General features: G+C 28.1%; 1 protein-coding gene across 4 annotated transcripts in view; it reads right to left on the bottom strand.

The window, feature by feature from the left end:
* Nucleotides 1-11854, bottom strand: part of Prosap (SH3 and multiple ankyrin repeat domains prosap) — an 87594-nt gene extending 75740 nt beyond the window's left edge. For all 4 annotated transcript variants that reach the window (XM_088181611.1, XM_088181619.1, XM_088181615.1 and 1 more), the window contains exon 1: nucleotides 11608-11854. The gene's annotated coding sequence lies outside the window, so the exon portion shown is untranslated. The remainder of the gene's footprint in view (nucleotides 1-11607) is intronic.
* Between the last annotated feature and the right edge of the window lie 4096 nt (nucleotides 11855-15950).

The raw sequence follows: 15950 nt of genomic DNA, 5'->3' as shown, positions 1-15950 counted from the left end.
TTGCTCTGAATTAAGTGAGTTATATAATATATAATGTGTATTAAGCGTGGAGTTGTAATTTCACTGGCGTTTCAGTGAAATCATATCTGAATACATTTTTATCGGTAGATATGTAATGGGCGCTAGAGAAAATTAGTTTCAAAGCGTCCATTTATTGTTTAAACCCAAATCTAACCTAAATGAATGAACTAAATCCAAACCTAACCTAATGAAAGCTAAAACTAACTACAGTTTTTTAACTTATAGTTTAGGTTTGGATTTGTTTTAATTTATTTTAGATACTGTGGTATTTTTTCAAACTATCTATGATCATGTGGAAACATGCGTACCAGATCATGCATTTAAAAACAAATACACATTTGCTGATACTATGCAGTGAAATTATAAATCAATTGTTAGATACATTTTAACCGACTGAGTCAATAAAATTATATTTAAACTAGTGAAAACATAACTTCACTAGTAATGCACGTAAAATGTTGCATATATAATACATATACAAATTAGTGAATGTAAAATTATATTTTTTTATTTTTGTTGGGCAAAATAATTAAAAAGACTTGTTGAAAAATTGGTTTATGCTAAGAAGCAGTCATTGTAAAAGTCTAATTAATTGGTTTGAGGAAGATCATTGTTGGATGTGATAAAATAAAATAAAGTGTTGGAAAGTACAGAAGAAATATAAAAATAGTATGGCTTATTTATTCATCTTTAACCCTTTGCACTCCATAGACATTTTCAAAAGTTTTTCAGCAAGTCATTTTAAGTGAATTTGTCAATAATTATGTTTGAAGGGGGAAAAATCAGATTTTAATATATATGTATATCAGAGGCGTGTGGTGACTTTTAAAACAGGGCATGCGGTCGGGGGGGGGGGGGCATTTTTCATAAATAAAAAAAGTATTTTTTTTTAATTTTGATTTAAATTTTTTTTACCCCTTTAGATTTTTTAATAGCTGCCATTTTGAAACAATATGGCGGATTAGGTTATATTACAAACATAGCTAAGATTTTATCTTCCTAAAAATAATAGAAAAAAACCAAAAATAAAGATTTAATTCATAGAAAAACTCTTAATATACAAATACAAAAAAGAACGATAGACAAAAATATGATTTTTTCTAAAATATTTTTTTTAGTTTTAAATAATCATATTAATTCCGATTTTTTTAAGAATATGGAAATGTTGGTAAACTTTGCTAATCAAAATTATGTTTATGTTAAAACGAGTATTTTGTAATAATTGCTAATATTAGACAAATATTTATAAAAAAGTAAAATGTACGTATAGTCCGTCCAAGATATGAACGCTCATTGCTACAGAATTGTTGAGAAAATATAATAGAAATTTAACGTTCAATTAATTTGTCCTATTTTAATTTAATTTGTTGAAGATGATGTAAAATATCACTTTCTTACTTATTTTATTTATTTATATACATATTTAACTCAAAAACATGATAGCAGTTTTGAAATCACTCCAGGTTGAATATCTGTTTAACATAATATTTAAAAAAAATACCAATAGAATATTACAGGAATTGTTCTATTGATTACAAAATAACACAACATGACAATGATTTAAAATAAAAATAAAACATATTATAATTTTTAATTCAATTTCCAACGTATGTTCACCCTACCCTTAAAACAGCCCTGATTTAGTACTGGTAAAGTTCTCCTATCGGTGTAAACAAATTCGCGGAAAACTGTATATATATATATATATATATATATATATATATATATATATATATATATATATATATATATATATATATATATATATATATATATATATATATATATACAGTTTTCCGCGAATTTGTTTACACCGATATATATATATATATATATATATATATATATATATATATATATATATATATATATATATATATATATATATATATATATATATATATATATGCATGCATGCGTACACGCACCCTTGTTTCTAATACAACGATGATGAGCGTTAACATATTGGACGGACTATACATACATATGTCTAAAAAAAGTGATTAAAACTAAAATCTCGATACGCAGCATTAATTTAATCAAGCAATTATTATGTTTTTCAGACAAATTCTAAGCATAAAGTACAAATGACTGAAATAGCATAAAATTAAAAATGCCTTTTCGACGCTTCAAAAAACTTTAAAAGTGACGATGGTATGGTTATTTTTAAATGCTCAATTTTAATGTAATCAAGATTTTTTTTCATTATAGCTACTCAATTGATTGAAAAAATCTTTGGGCTAATTTTAAGCGCGCCACTTGGATTTCTATCGTATTGCACACATCTCATATTTGAACGTTAAAAATGCACATAAAACGTTGTTATATTACCATGTGTGTCATAAAATCAAGGCTTTTTGCGAGGCAATAAATTTCGTCACTTAACTGCGTTCATAAATTCTTACCAGATAATAAATTATGTAATAGTTTCCAAGAGGAAAAACAACACGAGTGACATTTCAAAGTGGTCACTCAGAAAAAAGAGTTTAGAAGCGCCGCTCCGCAAACCGGCGTGAATTTTTTAAACAAACTTATAATTCAAAGCCTTGGGAAAGCTTCCTACTTATTTGGCGTTTAGCAAGCGATTCTCAAACGTTGTTTGGGGATGCGTACTAATCAATCTCTTGTTTCTCACGGAGTTAATGCTCGCGTGCTTAATGCGTTCTCGATGATCGTGCGAACTTTTGCTTAATTCAAAAGCGATCAAGATCAATGTCGTCAGATAGGCAAAGAATGTACGTACCATCAGGAAGTTGATGTTTTTTCTATTATTATTTCCTTCTTGCGTGATTATCGCACAAGACAATGTATTCAAAATGTTCGCATGTCTTTAAAAATAATAATACACGTGTCTATATAATAATATAAGCGAGATACGATCGGGCGATATGATTGATGCGGTTTATCTTGCATTTAAAAATATGACATTGAGCGATGTTACATAATATTACTCATAAAGTTAAGATCTTAGTTTGTTGAAAAATATGAGACAAATCAAAATATTAAGTAAAGGTTTTTAACTGTCATAGTGATTACATAATATAAGTCTATTTTTGGACAGCAATATTCGACTTATGTAATCAAAAATTCTTAAGAAAATATGAGCTTAATAATAATAGTATTAAAATGCAACTACTTTAAACTGTCATTTTTTGATGATTATTACAAAAGGCAAGGCTTCAAGTTGAGATTGAAACAGAAATAAGTTTTATGCTATGTACATTTGTGTTTTTTTTTGGATTTTTTTAAAGCAAAGTGTTTATCAATTTTTTGAAAAATATTAAATGATATTTGATTTGAAACTTAACATAAAAGCAGTTTCACAAAAAACGTAGAGCACTTAACAAATATCTATATATCAAACAAAAGTGGACAATTAAATTTAAACATAAAAGGGAAAGCATTTAAGATGATCATCTTAGTGAATGACCTGAAACTGTTACCACTGATCGAAGTAGATCGGTGAATCAAAGTTTAAGAAACGGTAGAAGATATGGGCATTTCATACAAATAAAATAATAATATTTTGAGTAATGAGTTAGGAATGTCAAAAATTTTACCAAAGGTTGATCGGAAACGTGTTATTTCCCAGACTTTGTACGATTAGCTGTTCCATTATGAATCTGATATTGCTATGTTTATGATATGGTTTGTTACTACCGACGAAATATTGATTTAGTACTATTAGTTTGATCAAAGCAACAGTGAAATAATATGAATACATAAGAAGCAAACCATTTTATATTAGATTACAATTCTATAGTTCAAACCATAACTTATAAGTATCGGCATATTATGGTTTGACTAGTATAGTTAATTAATTTTTACATTAACTATAAATATAATAAAAATACATGTTAAATTAGAATAACGGTTGAAATTCGCTTGTGCGGATTTGGATGAGTTCAGCCCAATTCATACATGTATAAAACTAGCACGATAAATATACTTGAAAGACTTGAGTTCGAATCCCATATGGACACTAGTATTTTTTAATTTCTATCATGAATTCTCATTTCTCAAGAATTTTTATTGAGCTTTTTTTTGTTAAAAATTGAATTTTTAAATGTCTTACAACAACAACTGCATTTTTTATATCACTGCATAAATAGGGTGGGTCCATGCCAGATGTATAAAAATATTAATGCTTTCATAGAAGATTTTACTAGAGGTCGAAAGTATTTAAATGCTAAAAAATGACTTTCTCAACTACTCTAATCCGCCTTATTTTTGCTTTGGTATTTTAAGAACTAGTTTACAAATTAAAAAAAATCTGACCCATTATATTTGACAGTTATTTGCACTAAACCAGAAAAGTCTAAAATTAATAAAATATAACAATTTTTAATATATTGTTAAATTTCCGTATTTTTTAATTTGAAAAAAAGTTTTTTTATTTACTTGAATATTTTACTAATAATTTTACTCACCCGATTGCCAAATATTTTATATCAAATCAAAGATAATTGAATTTACTATCAACCATCTATACAATACTTATTGGTTTAGGCACTATTTATGAATTAGTCGATGATTTTTGTATTGTATTGTGAATCACTAAAAAAAATGTAATAATCCTAGTTTTTTTATTAAATAATAAAGTCCAAATCTAACAAAGAAATCAGTTGAAAAATAAAGAAGTTATAAGTACATATTTGAGTAAAAATACAGAAGGTCAATTTTTAGCTATTTTCATGATTATTTTTAACTACAAAAGTCACACATCATTGCTTCGTAACAAAATCTTTGATAGCGACGTTTCATAGCCTTCACTTGCTAGTAAAAACGTTCACTTTTATCGCCAAGACTATCAAGGAAGAAATTAAAATGTGAGTGCAGAAAATAAATCTTTAAAAACATCTAAGATATTTGAAATTAAGTAAAAACACTATATATATATATATATATATATATATATATATATATATATATATATATATATATATATATATATATATATATATATATATATATATATATATATATATATATATATATATATATATATATATATATATATATATATATATATATATATATATATATATATATATATATATATATATATATATATATATATATATATATATATATATATATATATATATATATATATATATATATATATATATATATATATATATATACAGTCAAATGTCATGGTTCAAAATGTCACGGGGCAAAGTAGAAACCGATCCGCGCGAGGATCGGCAGATTACAAAAATGTATGGGGGTTTTTCACAATTACACAATAAAATTCGGTGAGCTCAAATATTTTTTAAGTAAGAAAAAAAATATCTTTTAGCTTAATCTTGTTCAAGATATGAACAGATATCATTTAAAAATATATATTCTCTATAACCGTTAATAATTCAATTTTGGCAAAAAATCATCAAGCGTTTTATTAGACTGATATTAATGAGCATTACAGAATCGATTGAATATGTAGTTTTAAACTACTCTTGTATAAGCAATATTATATTATATAAAACCAACGGTTCGGTGATTATTGCGCAAAAATTCCGATCATGGATTATCAGTATACATATATATGTATGTATATTTAAGAATACGCCAATATACATATATATGTATATTAAAATAATGTGACGTTTTTATGACAATGTATGTAAATAAACGTTTGCTCATGTGAATTTGTCTTTAAGTCTATATAACAGATTCTCTACCCTTTATTTAAAATATTTTATTGTACTCTATTTTTCTTAAGAGAAAGTAAAAAAAAGTGATTACTGTGAACAAAACTGAATTAAAACATTTTTTTATATATAAATAAAATATTGTAGATTTTAGAAATAAATAACATAAAATAATAATCTCGATAATCGCATCTTGAAAACAACAAATCAATATTGCCCTGTGTATTTTCACATACCGGTACCGCTCCTCAGGGCGACTAACCAATCATAATGGGGAATTAAATAGCCCGCATGATAACCCAATGTCCCAATGGGTTCGGTGATTATTGTGCTAACGAAAATTGCACTCAGCGAAAATTCTGATCATAGATGATCAATATACAAATATATGTATATTTAAGAATACGGCAATATATATATATATATATATATATATATATATATATATATATATATATATATATATATATATATATATATATATATATATATATATATATAAAATATATAAAAATCTGTATATATAACATATGTTATATATATATTTTTAAAAATATTTTATAATAATATTAATAAATTTTTTAGCATCATAACATTTCTTATAATAAGTTTAAGAATATAAAGCTGTTTGAATCGATGGTAAAATATATTTAGCATTTATACAATCTTCTATGTTTAGAATTTTCGCTATGCGTAATTTTCGTGTGCGCAATAATCCGATCACCATAACCAACGGCTTATTAAAGTTGTATAAAGAGACTGAATGTTTTCAATATTAATAACCCATGAGAAATATATTTTAATTTTGGCATGAATCTTATAATATTATTTATAAATTATTATTTTATATATATATAAATTTAATGCTACTGCTATACATAATATTAATTATTAACTCAATACTAAACAATTTGAATCTATCAGTCTTGTTTTCTAATCATATTTAATATATCATGACTGACGCTTTTAAAAAACCGAACACGAACTTACATCTTCTCAATCTGAGATAACATAATTAAATTAAAATATCAATCTGAAAAATTAACTTTTTTTGCGATCGAACTAAGTGTTTCTCAAGGTTTGTATATATAACTAGTTATGGTCAAGTTATAACAATTTTAATACTTGTTTTTTGTTGATTATTCAATGGTCACAATGCTAATTTAAAGAAAGATGATAATATAAATAGTTTTAAAACATCTGTATTAAAAAAAGTAGCGTAAGAAACACATTTTAGCTTCTTTAGTTTCTGAATACATAATAAACACAGTTGCTAAAAAAAGCATTCAAATATGATCAAACAAGTCGGCTTATGTCAATAAAAAATGGCATATTTTACGGAAATAGTCCAAACTAGACAGCGTCTTAATATTGTTCTTTTGATACGCTTATCTCTCTGTTTTAGACACCTGTCGTAGTTTACATAACGAAGCGTGACAGACAAGTTTTGTGCATGGTGAATGAAAAAAATATCATTTTTAAAACGCACTTTGAGTTTGCATCTCAAGGTTTTCGCCAAAGGAGAATGGAGTACCACACAGGTATCACATTTGAAAAGCAATCTCATCAACAGATTGACCAACGGTGATTCATCTCGGAGAAATGTTGAGCAACCGACGGTCGGTTTGTCATTTCTACCTGGTCATTTGTCCACTTGTGCAACAACGCCCGGGTGTCTTGACGGCTTGAAACGTGTCGAATCGCGACGGAAATGGTAGATGGCTCTCAAACTTGTAGTGGCACAGGCGGGATACACGTGGGACGCGATTGGAATTATTGATAGAATGCGTATTTAGACACGACGCATACAAATTACGAAGCAGTGGTGGATCCTCAGATCTTGGGACCCCACGAAAAATTAATTTCAGGCCCGACTATTTTTTTCGGATTATCTCTCAGACTTCAGAAAGCATAGGTATTTATTGCTAATATAATCCACAGATTGCGCCATGTCATTTAGCATAGATTTCACTAAATTAAGACATTGGCAACTCTACGATCAATAGAAACTAAACTCGAGATCTAGCTACTTATTGGATTCAATTCTCAGGCTGTTCACGTAAAAGATGTGGTTTTTTAATTGGCAGCAATGGCAATGAGCCAAAATAGTGCCTCGACTAATATTAGCATAATTAAACACTTTTATATTTCAAATTTGTAACTACAAGCAATGTTTAACACCTAAAAGTACACAGTGTGTTTATCTCCCACTCGAATACCCGAGAGCAATGTATTGGTTTATCGATTATGTGCCGATTTACACCTTTAGTATACACATGATAGGTTACACAGTAAATGCTATAAATTATTGCATTAATTTGTAACGATAAACATTTTACATTGTACATTATACGTGTGAAGTGTTATAATTCTCATATGTGTAAGTGTATGGAAATACAGGGCCGCCGAGAGCGAACTCGGGCCCTGGGAAAACAATGATTCCGGACCTCAACTGGAATTATATATATTTTTTAACTCTTAATATAATTTACTGAATAAATAATAATATGTACAAGTTAACCCTTATATGCTATCAATAAATATAAAAATTAGCCACATATTTTCAGAAATCATATTTTATGCAAAATATTTTAATTAAGCATTAAAAATTATTAAAAAATGTAAATTTATAATATTTATCTCATAATTAGTTGTGTATTTTTTGCTGCTCAGTGTTGCCATATAAAATCGAATAAAGCACATATAAACCGAATTTTGACCAATAGGAGAGCACAAAAAACAATTATCACTCCTCAGAAGTCAAAAATCCACATCAAAAGCAATAAAATCGTGTCGGCGCCGTCGCAGTGGGAACGCTCGTTACCGAGCGTTCCCACTGCGTCGGCGCCGACACGATTTTATTGCTTTTGATGTGGATTTTTGACTTCTGAGAAGTGATAATTGTTTTTTGCGCTCTCCTATTGAACAAATTTCGGTTTGAATATACTTTGATCAGCCCTCTTATATTATAAGTTCATAGTAATATCGGTAAAGATAGCTATCATATTTTTAAAATACAGGATAATATCGAAATGCAGATATAGTATAGAGAAATATGTGAGATGCGATGTCTGTCTGTACTTATTCTTTCGCTTATGAGTTGGGTTAGTTTGTATTTTGGACTTGACCAAATAAAAGTTCTAATACTATAATTCATTTTAGAACTTTCATTAGGTTAGATTTGGGTTTGAACAGCAAATGGACGTTTCGCAACTGTCAAATTGAGTTTCATAGACATTTTAGAGCAACATATTAACGTCTATCAGTTAAATTATATTTTTGCTAATAGAAATATACATCTACTGGTGAAAATGTATTTGGACTTTATTATTGAAAATATAATTTAACTAAAAAATACACGTTTATACATCGGATGTAAATAAATAATGATAAATATGTAAATACATATAGAAAATTTGAAATCATATAATTTTACTAGCACCTGCCAGATAATTTATATCTTCACCGGTAAAAATATATATCTACTAGTGAAATGTATTCCGATATGATTTTACTGAAATGCCATATTTTAAAAAATATTTTCGGGATGGATTAATTTTTTTTAATAAAGTTTTCATGTGATTATAAATTTTAATGCTAATTTTTTTCCATACATGTAAATATTATAATATTTAAAAATATTAAGAGTCGCTGGTTTGATTTACTAAAATATTTACTGATTTCTGTTTTCTCTCGAAAGAGTAGTTTTTGATGTATGTATATATATATTTGACAAGCACTTAAATTCAAAAACTCCTTATAATACAAAATGTAACATAATATAACCACATATGTGTTATACGACTTTGTTTTAATTGAATAGGCCAGTGGAAAAATCGAAGATTAGTACCTGAAAGGTTTGAATCCCATATAGAGTGTTTTCTTCTGATTATTATATAATTATAATTCCGAATTAGTAATTATTACATATAATTACAGATTATGTTTTCCTAGATTTTCCTAATCTCACGGATTAATATCATGATTATTAATTCAAATTGAGCTAGGTTAGTATAAATAAAGCTTTGTGATTTTAATTTTCTATCATGTCTGGAAGAACCGAATTAGTGATATTATATAATTATAATTCCGACCGAACATTTATTATTAAGTTTTCCTAGATTTTCCTTATCTCATGAATGAATATCGTCATGACTATTTAAAATCATACATATTAGATATCAAAAATTCAGCTCAAGAATATCATAAATTATGTCTATAAAAATCATTTTTACAACAAACTATTTTAAAAAATTGACTGAGGCGTAATAAAATTTCTGAAAAAAAATAATATTTGTAATAGATTTATAAATTATTAAAAAAAAATTAAAACAATCAATAAATATCTACTTGATACATAAAAAAAATAATTTTAATTCTACTTGAATTATTATTAAATATATTCATATAATCAATGCGATATTCATCAGTGAGACTAGAAAAATCTAAGAGAACCTAATTTGTGATGATCTATCGAAATTATAATTATATATTAGTTACTGATTCTGATCTCTCAGACACGATAGAAATATATAAATAAAAAAGTGAATGAATCCAGGTCTTTCGGGTATTAGTCGTTGAGTATACCATTGGATGAATGCGCAAATAAAAATTGCGCACATGATAAATTCTCATTAGGTGATTATTTGATGGTCAAATATATTTTACTTCAAATATATATTACAACTGCTATATATTTTTCTCTATTTTTAAGTAAAATATTGTGTAATTGTAGAACATGTAAATGTATTATACCAATGTGAACTAATAATAAAATTGTAAAATATTTTTAAAACTCGGTATTTTAAAATTGAAAGCATATTAACATATGTTTTATATACTATTAAATATTCATATTTGTGTATATCGATCATTAATGATCAGAAATTTCGCGGTGCGCAATTTATTTTTGCGCTATAATCTGCTGATTATTTAATTTCTGCCTTGTGATTGGTTAATTGCATTGGGGCGCGGTACCGATATGTGTAAATACACAGGGCAATATTGACTTGTTATTTTCGAGATCATTATTTTATACTATTATTTCTAAAATCAATAATATTTTATTAATATATATATATACATATATGTATATAAAAAAAAGATTCTAATTAAATCATGTTCTTAGCAAAAACGTGATTTTTTGCATTTAAAAAAAATATTGAGTGTAATGAGAATTAAAACATATTTTAAACACAAGATTGAGAAACTCTGTAATATAGATTTAAACATAAATTCACATAGGCAAACATTTATTACCATACATCATCGTAAAAACTAGAAATATGATCAGTGCAGTATTTCACAAAATATGATGATGTCACTTTTTATTCGAATTCAATACCAATTTAATGTTCTATAATACAACGATATAATATATTTAATTGAAAAATATGTTTGCTTCATAATAAAGTATATTAAAATAATAGTTAGTTTATCTCTTGAAATAAATAATAAATGAATCAGTTTATTTGAAAAAAATTATATTCATTTTTTTCAAGTTGAATAAAATAAACATTCATTTATTCTTATTCAGTAGTTACTTATTTAAATAATAAAAATATTATTTATCCATACCATTTAACATGTATGAAAAATATAAAAAAATCGCAAGAGGGGGGTTAATTTGCACTGGACTGTTGGCAGCCCTGCGTGCAAAACTAAAATGGCGCCACACGCCGATCATAAATAATATTATATTATACAACAAACGATTAACTAATAACCAATACAATGACATAATTTTCAATAAATTTAAACACACACATATACAAGCAGCTCCTGTCAAAAAATGTTATCGAGTGACAGGAGGAGCGACACCTCGCGCGATTCGATAAGAAAAAATGACACGAATCCTCAAACTGTGAGAACCCAATATCGATCGATATACAATACAATAAAATTGAAAAAAAAATGAATAAACACTCACATTATGTGAATCGAGCGCCGAAAATGCGTTTATGAATTCATGCAGCACACACAACACTCCCAAACTGCGGCTCGCGACACACACATGCACTACACGTTCACCTGATTCTGATTTATAATATGTATGGTACACTCAGAAACACTTTATTTTTGTTGGTCACTGGTTGTCAAACTGTTTGGCCCGTTGTTTATTGACAGGGTGCAACCGGTCGGCAGCGACCGGACCCCCTCGCAGTTGTCGAACGACTGAGGCCCGCGCCGCTCGGCGCCGTATCGAACGGCGCAAGTTCCGCGAGGGAGGGGAAGCTCGACTACGCCACTGGACTACGCTACGCCACTGCCTGTCGATCGGCGTCCCGACGAATACACCCCTTTGTGTTTTGGCGGGACGCTAATCAACCCGTTCGCGTCCAATTAGCCAAGACATACAGGCGAATCTTGGGCGTAGAAGCGCTGGGGAAGATGGCCGACGTTCGGTCTGCGAGGGATGGAGGGGCAGGATATTGATGGGAAGAAATCGGATTCTGCCGGAAGTTTTTTTATTAGATCTCCCGTAAGCAGAAGCGACGAAAGCGCCTGTTTCCTTTTTAAATATATTTTTTCAAATATTTGCCGAACAGCAGAGCAAAGACATTCCCAAAGGATGTGTCATGAAAAGTCTTTTAATGCAATTTTTTATTACATAAAAGTGTATATAAATATGAATTTATCAATCTAAATCAGAAGTAGAATTTTTCAGAAGTTTTGCAGATATATTTAAAAAAAATTTTTTTTTAAATATACTTAACGACAACAGACTCCTGATACAACTCGTATAGTTTGCTGTTGATCGTCGTACAGTTCTGGCATATGAGTTTTAGTTGTTGTATATTTGCGGGCAAACACGCTACGTCAGGGAGGGGCCACAAAGTACTATGTGCAGATTGTTGCGACTTGGCGGCAAGCATTGGGACGAAGCGAGTGCTTGAAAAGAGGAAACTGCAAAGGGCTGGTCTCATTTGCTCCTGTTGCTTATGAGGTCGCAAACTGTTACCTATAAACTCATCAACTCAAAGAGCTGTGATCTTGTATCCCTGCGTACTATTAAAGGCTATTATGCTCCTATTTTCAAGGATCGGCAACGTCGTTGGAGTGAGTCAAAGATAAACTAAATCTCAAATTGTTTTTAATCTTTCGTTATAATCTGACAGGCGTAAGTCTAATGCATTACAACGGGGTAAATCTGTATTAACCAGGTAAGTCAGTCATATATAAAAAGTAAAAAATAATAAAAACGGACGTTAAAATTATTTTTATCAAAACATGTGAAAAATATTTTTCTAAAAAACACGATGAAATCAAAATTGTGCGAATTATGGGGTCGGTTTTGCCGTCCCAGACTTTGTGTATCTTTGTAAAATTCTTATATCTAGATAGAGCCGGCCTCGTGCTCCACCAAAACTCTATCTCTTTGTGTGAAAGAAACAAGTACCAGAACGATTTGAATGTGACGTTTCTATTAATCATTCCTTAACGTTTTTGTTTGCAGTTTTGTGTAGTCTAGTTACTTTGTATGATGTATATGCAATTTATTTACTTAAAAAGTTACAAAAAAGGACCAGGACCAGAACAACTTGAATGTGTCATTTTTTACGAATCATTTCTAACCGTTGGTTTTTGTCGCAATAAATTAAGAAAATACATATAAATGCTCCATTAAGACGCAAGTGTCCAATCATGTATTTGTATCTAATAGGTCATTTTTCGGAAATAATAGACGTTTTAAATTTCAACATACGGTAATTCTTAGCAGTGATTCGATTAGTTCTTTTTTAAAGTAAGCAATATTTGCACCAAAGAAAAACTTCATTAAGATTCAATTATGTAAAGATTTTTTAGTGACTATATAAAATATAGTTCTAAGATGTATTAATTTGATATTAAAAATTATAAACATTTTTGTTTGCAGTTTTGTGTAGTCTAGTAACTTTGTAAGATGTATATGCAATTTATTTACTTAAAAAGAAACAAAAAAAACAAGGGACAGAACAACTTGAATGTGTCGTTTCCATGAATCATTTCTTAACGTTTGTCTTCGTCGCAATAAATCAAGAAAATACAGAAAATGACACAATAAGACGCAAATTTTTGACCATGTGTTTTATCACGTGTTCGATTATATATTATTGCATAGAGCCCTACACTCGCCAGAGCCGGATCTGCTTAAATGTTAATGTTAAATGTGACATTTATGTAATTGAATATAAATTATTATTTGTAATTTAATTTATATTCAATAGATTTTTAATATAAGCGCATTTTTATGAATAAAAATTTCAGTATGCTGCAAGAATCCGAACCTGTGGCCTCTGGGTTACTAGTCTAAACCTTACGCTATTTTGACCTATTCCTATGCCACAAGAGTGGATAGTGTAGATGTAATTTCTGATCACATAGTTTTTGACTGGTTATAAAGTTTTTCGAGTATGTTTTGTCCTATATATACTCTATTTGCGTTAACACATTCAGTTTGAGAGCTCATCATTATCATAATTGAGAAAGAAATGGCAAGTTTGGGTTTACGTCCCCTACTATTATTGTGAGGCATAGGGAATGGCATTATGTTTTTTGTTATTTATTAATACTTGATAATATGATGTTCTTATATGGAGAAAATAAAAAGACGTGCTTATTTTTTTAGTGTTGGTATTACTAGATATGTAAGTTGATGCAATATAAATATGATGATTTTAAATTTCATTATCTCTTAGGTTTACGGAACGCGTCTCATATATAATATATTATGGTTTCCTTAAATTAATTAGTGACTCTGGAAATCATTGATAGTTTTGTGTCAGCTTACTCAACTGCAGCTCTCGCGACATCCCAGGTAGGAGATCAGACCTAGTTTCAGGCTGAAACTCATGACTCTTATGCGAATACTGAAAAACACCTGATTGATTTTCTGCATTAATGGTAAGTCTCATATAAACAGACTCGATGCAAATATCGTTGGCGCGGATATTTGGCGTATTGTACTCTACATATTAAAATTAAATTTGCCAGTATATATCTTAAAGTATAAAATAACTGGACAAAGTAAGCACTAACTATGAGTTTTAGTTAAAGCTTACAATGCTACATTTCGTATATACTTTCACTAGATAATGCATGCATCGTGTATGCTTTAGCTAGTGGGTGTGTAAACTCTCCGGTGTGGGCTAGTTAGATTTGACAGACAAGCGTATTACATACCTACATGAAATATACTCTTACAAAATAAGCGATTTCTCAAAAACGTAATTTACTTCATAAAATATGTATTTATTATATGTTTTATCTATTTTGGTCTATGAATTCGAAGTGGGTTTTATAATCGATGCCATTTTACAATTGGTGAAGATATTCTACAATGATTCAGAAACTGAATCTGAGACATCGATGGTGATTTTACAGAACAGATTTTTTAGTTATTGATGTTTTATCTATTAGTAAATAAGTATAAGATAGAGACTAAAATATCAAGAAATATTTCAATCATTTATGGCAGAGATTTTCAGCTATTAGTGAAAATTAAAATATTTATTAATTATATAAATATTAAACAGTATTTTATTTAATATATTATTGTAATAAATTTATTTGAGATAAATAATTTAAGCTAAATCTTGTTGCCAATTTAATTAATCCTCATTTTAAATAGATTCGTTAAAGAGAGTCAAATCCCCAAGAGGATTTAGATACAATTTCAATTAAAAATACGAATGTATGATTCATTATAAAAAACTAGCAATAATAATAAAATTTCATTATAATTTTATTACTGGTTTTTAGTATAATAATTTATAGCTACTCAATGAAGAAAAAACAAAAGAACATGAAATTGTTAACGTATATATCGATTAAATATGATTGAATCTAAAAATAATAATGTTCTTTTTAGAATATAATAACTATTTCATAGTGTATTAAAAAAAAAGTTTAAGGCTATATAAGACTAGTAGTTTAATTCGTACACTTAGTTTTAATTCATATTTTTTTATAATTAGGTACATTATTTGCTTTAATATTATATTATTGTAATATTCAATTGTTATGTATTAGTTTTAATATGCTTAACATTGATTTATTTACGATTTACTCCTAAGATTGATGACTAAATTTCGCAGAAAAATATTTTGTTAGTTTTGGGTCAATTGTTGGATTGAAAATGTTTAATTTAATCCTTCATACAATGATTTCTGTTATATATTTCCCACCATTGCTCCTCAATATTACTATATCTTAAACAAAAACCTGGAAAAATATAATAGGCATTTTAAACATATACGATTTAATTAAATCTATAAATATATTTTTGCTATT

The sequence above is a fragment of the Plectrocnemia conspersa genome, unplaced genomic scaffold (genome assembly GCF_051122295.1).
Source record: "Plectrocnemia conspersa isolate PC_06_02 unplaced genomic scaffold, ASM5112229v1 ptg000002l, whole genome shotgun sequence".
Classification (NCBI taxonomy): Eukaryota; Metazoa; Arthropoda; class Insecta; order Trichoptera; family Polycentropodidae; genus Plectrocnemia; species Plectrocnemia conspersa.
Note: the sequence above shows the minus strand (reverse complement) of the source record. Positions and strands in the feature narration are given on the sequence as shown.